Source organism: Danio aesculapii, chromosome 23 (assembly GCF_903798145.1).
Source record: "Danio aesculapii chromosome 23, fDanAes4.1, whole genome shotgun sequence".
In the NCBI taxonomy this organism is placed as follows: domain Eukaryota; kingdom Metazoa; phylum Chordata; class Actinopteri; order Cypriniformes; family Danionidae; genus Danio; species Danio aesculapii.
The window spans coordinates 13,935,643-13,940,147 of NC_079457.1; the positions used below are offsets into that span (position 1 = coordinate 13,935,643).

A 4,505-nucleotide genomic window follows, 5' to 3' on the forward strand; every position below is an offset into this window, starting at 1 on the left:
TTTTTTCACTGCTTGCAGAGTGCCCATATACATCAATAAAGGCAAAATCCATAGAATGTAAACCTCTCAAATATGTGAGCACAATCAGAAATAAGACAACACAAAAGCTGTCTGAAACCACTCCCTCCTTAGTGCACCCCACATATTTTCCCACTTATTCACACAGATAATGCACTATAACTTTGAGTGTACTGCATTTGCAATATTGTTATTTTATTCAGGTTGTAGTTATTAGCTTTTTTTTAAATTAACCATTAGTTGATTAAAAACACATTAAATAAAGAGAAAATTATATGAGTTAAAAATTTAAATCAATTATGCATGAAGGTCAAATATTGTTTTTGGACTAAATTTAAGTGGCCTTTGAAATACAGAAATTAATATTACAGGGCTGAACAATAAGTTTGTACAATAATACAATGTAAAAACATGTATATACAGTACTTAATAAGTGCATTGTACCATATTATTAGTTTAACTTTAAGTACTGTAGTTAAGGTGCCTTAATATAAAGTTGGTCTTGTTTTTTAAAATATATAAATGAAAGTAAAGCAGTCTGTCAAGTTTACATTATTTTGCGAATTGTTTTCTACTTTAATGAAAATATATATTACAAACTCGATTAATGTAACCATTTAGAAGAAAATGCCATGTTTTACTGTAGTTTTTAGAGCTAGGGTGCCGCTATTTTGGAATGTCGCTGTGTCTGACGCCACAGGGTTGGTTCCGTTCCCTCAACTGAACTGATATTGTGGAAATAATGGACTGAACATGAAGACTGAAAAGCCTAATTTAACAGAATGCGTGAAGTTGTGGACATGCATCGCAGAGCTAGTACAAATACAAGGAACAGACTTGTGTCTAAAATATAAATTTTTTTTATATGTTTACTATTTTTCTTTTTTTTTAAATACTGTTCATTTGATGTGCTTTGGTCTACTCTCTCACACTGGTGCAGCGCTGCCTGGGACGGTGATTTACATTCAGACTAATGCAACGATTACAATAATCTTTCAACATTGAATATGAAGTACGAAAAAACCTGTGAATTGAAAAACGGCACCGATCTTAGTTTGGTTTGAACATGAACAGAAGTGAGGGGCTATATAGTGAAAAGTGAAAATACCCGCCTCCATTACGTCAGGTACCAGATCTTGTTAAAGACATTGAGGGCAGTCAAGCATCGTAAAACAGAGTGGACCAAAGCACATCAATTGATCGGTAATAAAAGAAAAATTTAAAAATGTATAAACGTATTTTTATGTTTCGGACATACAGTTCAAGTCAGAATTATTAGCCTCATTGAATTATTAGCACCCTTGTTTATTTTTTTTTTCCTAATTTCCAAATTTTTTAACATTTCTAAACATAATAGTTTTAATAACTCATTTCTAATAACTGTTTTATTTTATCTTTGCCATGATGACAGTAAATAATATTTTACTAGATATTTTACATAACACAAGTATTCAGCTTAAAGTGACATTTAAAGGCTTAACCGGATTAATTTGGTAGGTTAGGGTAATTAGGCAAGTTATTGTGTAACGATGGTTTGTTCTGTAGACTATCAAAAAAATATAACTTAAAAGGGCTAATTATTTTGACCTTAAAATGGCTTTAAAAAAATTAAAAACAGCTTTTATTCTAGCTGAAATAAAACAAATAAGACTTTCTCCCGAAGAAAAAATATTATCAGACATACTGTGAAAATGTCCTTTCTCTGCTAAACATCATTTGGGAAATATTTTAAAAAAGAAAAAAAAAAATCAAAGTGGGGCTAATAATTCTGACTTTAACTGTAAATGTAATGCTTGTATTTGCACTAGCTCTGTGATGCACATCCAAAACTTCACGCATTGTGTTAAATTAGGCTTTCCAGTCTCCGTGTTCAGTCCATTACTTCCACTGTATCTGTTCAGCTGAGGGAACGGAACCAACCTCGTGACGTCAGACAGTGATATTCCAAAATAGCTGCACCCTAGCTCTAAAAATATAAACTATTGTAAAACATGCTCTTTTCTTCAATAATGGTTACATTAATAGAGTTTGTTTATTATATTTTCACTAAACTGGAAATCAATTTACAAATGAATGTAAACTTGACTGAGTGCTTCACTTCCACTTTAAAGGGACAGTTCACCCAAAAAATTAATTCTGTCATCATTTACTCAACCTTCACTTGTTCCAATCCTGTTTAAGTTTCTTTCATCTGTTGAACTGAAAACAGAAAACCTATAACCACAATCCATACTTTTGTTATACTGGTTATAATTTATTTTTAACGGTTAAAAATGTTCAGCTTTAATCAAAATATAATGTTTTGCGCTCAACTAAAGAAAGAAAATCAAACAGGTTTGGAACATATTAGAGGTGGGTAAATGATGACAAAATTTTTATTTACTTTAAACCATGTTTATTTGTGAGGTGGTATTAACTAACTCACTACTCTGTAAAAAAAAACTATAATTTGGTGGAGACTTTATAAATATTATTTTAATTGAACAACTATTATTTTAAATGTATTACATTAAATTGCATTGCATTATGTTGCATTATCTATCTAATAATAAATATAATTTAATTAAATTCAAGTTCAACGCGGCTTCGTTTTAAACTAACATACTGTAGTAATTTTGTTTAAGCCAGGTTTCAGTAAGACATTAAGATTAGGATTATTAGTGCATTAAGATTGTTGTCTGTTCATTTACAATACGTGCTTTAGGTGCAAGTGGCCTGACGTTTAGAAGACCGAACGTTAAAAAAAAAAAAGTATTTTCACTTATTTGCCATTTTTCTGGTTTGATTTTTAATAGATTTTTTTTCTAGAACACATAGTAAATTAAATTCTTAACCTAATAATACGAGGAACAGACAGTTTCTATGGAGTTAGCCAGATATGCATTATTGTGATTAAAGTGGGACGAGCAAAAGTCTAAATGGCTAAAATGTGGATTTTCACTCACTCGTCAAAGCATCCTGAAGATTTTGTCCAACAGGAATTCAACTCCAGTACTGCTGTGGCGCAGCCCATCAGCATAGGCAAGCCTAGGACGATCCTAGAAAAGATTCCAATTGTTAATAAAGAGCAGATTTTGTTCTTCACACCATGTTAATAGCCATTCATTCAGAGCAAAAAGTCTGCTGAACCTTTCATGTCCACAGCAGTAAGTAGAAAGCTGTCCAGAAACGATGATCTGCATTGCAAGTGAAGTGCGTCGGACCGTTTCAATCTGGCCCTCTGCTACCTGGATTTGATACAGCAAACTTTAAATTTCTAGTTTATATCTGTCAATGATTTACACCTAATATGGATACATCAGAAACAAGCAAATGAGAAAATAAGTGAGTGATATTAGACACTCAAAAGGTTAAAAGTTTAATGTCATTAGTTCAGTGTTACCCAGCTGGACAATGATTATCAAATATTGTTTGTTAAATGAAGTATTTTTACATTTATTTCCAATTCAGTTAGTTACTTAAAAAAATACTTACATTTGAGGTGACTCAAACGGCTGTTGAGAGAATACTGAACAATTTCAGGGTTTATGTGGATGTTCTGAGAAGGAAAAAAGCAGGCTTTATGTACATTATTTGTGTGAATGAATAAAAATGTATTGAAGTACATAACTTAGACACAATTTGTCACACAGGTAACTGTTGAAGAAACGCAAATAATAACAAATGCGTAATATTACTCACAAATAATATGAGGAAAGAATATTAGATAGCATCGCGGCTAGAAAATAATATAAGCAACCCTGCTCAAGACACTTGCTACACACTGTATATGTAAGGGAAGACAATAAATAAGTAAATAAATATATTTGTGGAAAAAAAACCCGTCCAATAAGCAGTACGAATGTATAACGTTATCTGTTTAATTTGAAATTAACGGTCGCTTGCAATGGCTTTCATGGAAGCTTCGTGTTCAATGACAATAAAATATTTCGACATAAATCAATATTTTACATCAAATCATTTATATTTGTGTGAGGTAGACGTGTAATTTGAGTGATTATGTATATCCAGCCGATTGTTATTATCGCAAACAGCAATCGCTTCGCGAGACGTTACTAAAACAGGTTACACGACATAATGATGCGTGTAAGTGTAGATATTTGTGTGCAAATCGTATCTAATTTGTATATTTATTTTGCCAACTTACTCACCTTCCGTGTGTTAGAGATGACAGCAGTCACGAAATTGAGGAAAGGAGCCGTTACAAATCGCTATTTGAAAACGCCTCCTGCGACCTGCACCTGCGCGTCCACGATGCACGTGCACGATGATGCGCGTCCGCGTCATGTTTATATTATTTTGTTAGTTTCGGTAAATTTTTTTTTTCTTTTTGGCAACACAATTAATTCCATTCCATTAATCCAAGAAACAGATGAAAAAAACATTTAATTCAGGAAAATAAAAATGTACAAAATACTGCATTCATTAGCAAGTTATCTTTGTTGGTTTATCAAAACAAACTGGAGGAATACTTTTTATTAATAAAC

General features: G+C 32.1%; 1 long non-coding RNA gene across 1 annotated transcript; it reads right to left on the bottom strand.

The window, feature by feature from the left end:
- Positions 1–3,193: 3,193 nt before the first annotated feature.
- On the bottom strand, positions 3,194–4,231 carry LOC130216822 (uncharacterized). Its single transcript, XR_008835835.1, has 3 exons — positions 4,170–4,231; positions 3,493–3,556; positions 3,194–3,245 (listed from the first exon to the last, which is right to left on the bottom strand). It is a non-coding gene; the product is annotated as an uncharacterized LOC130216822 (long non-coding RNA).
- Between the last annotated feature and the right edge of the window lie 274 nt (positions 4,232–4,505).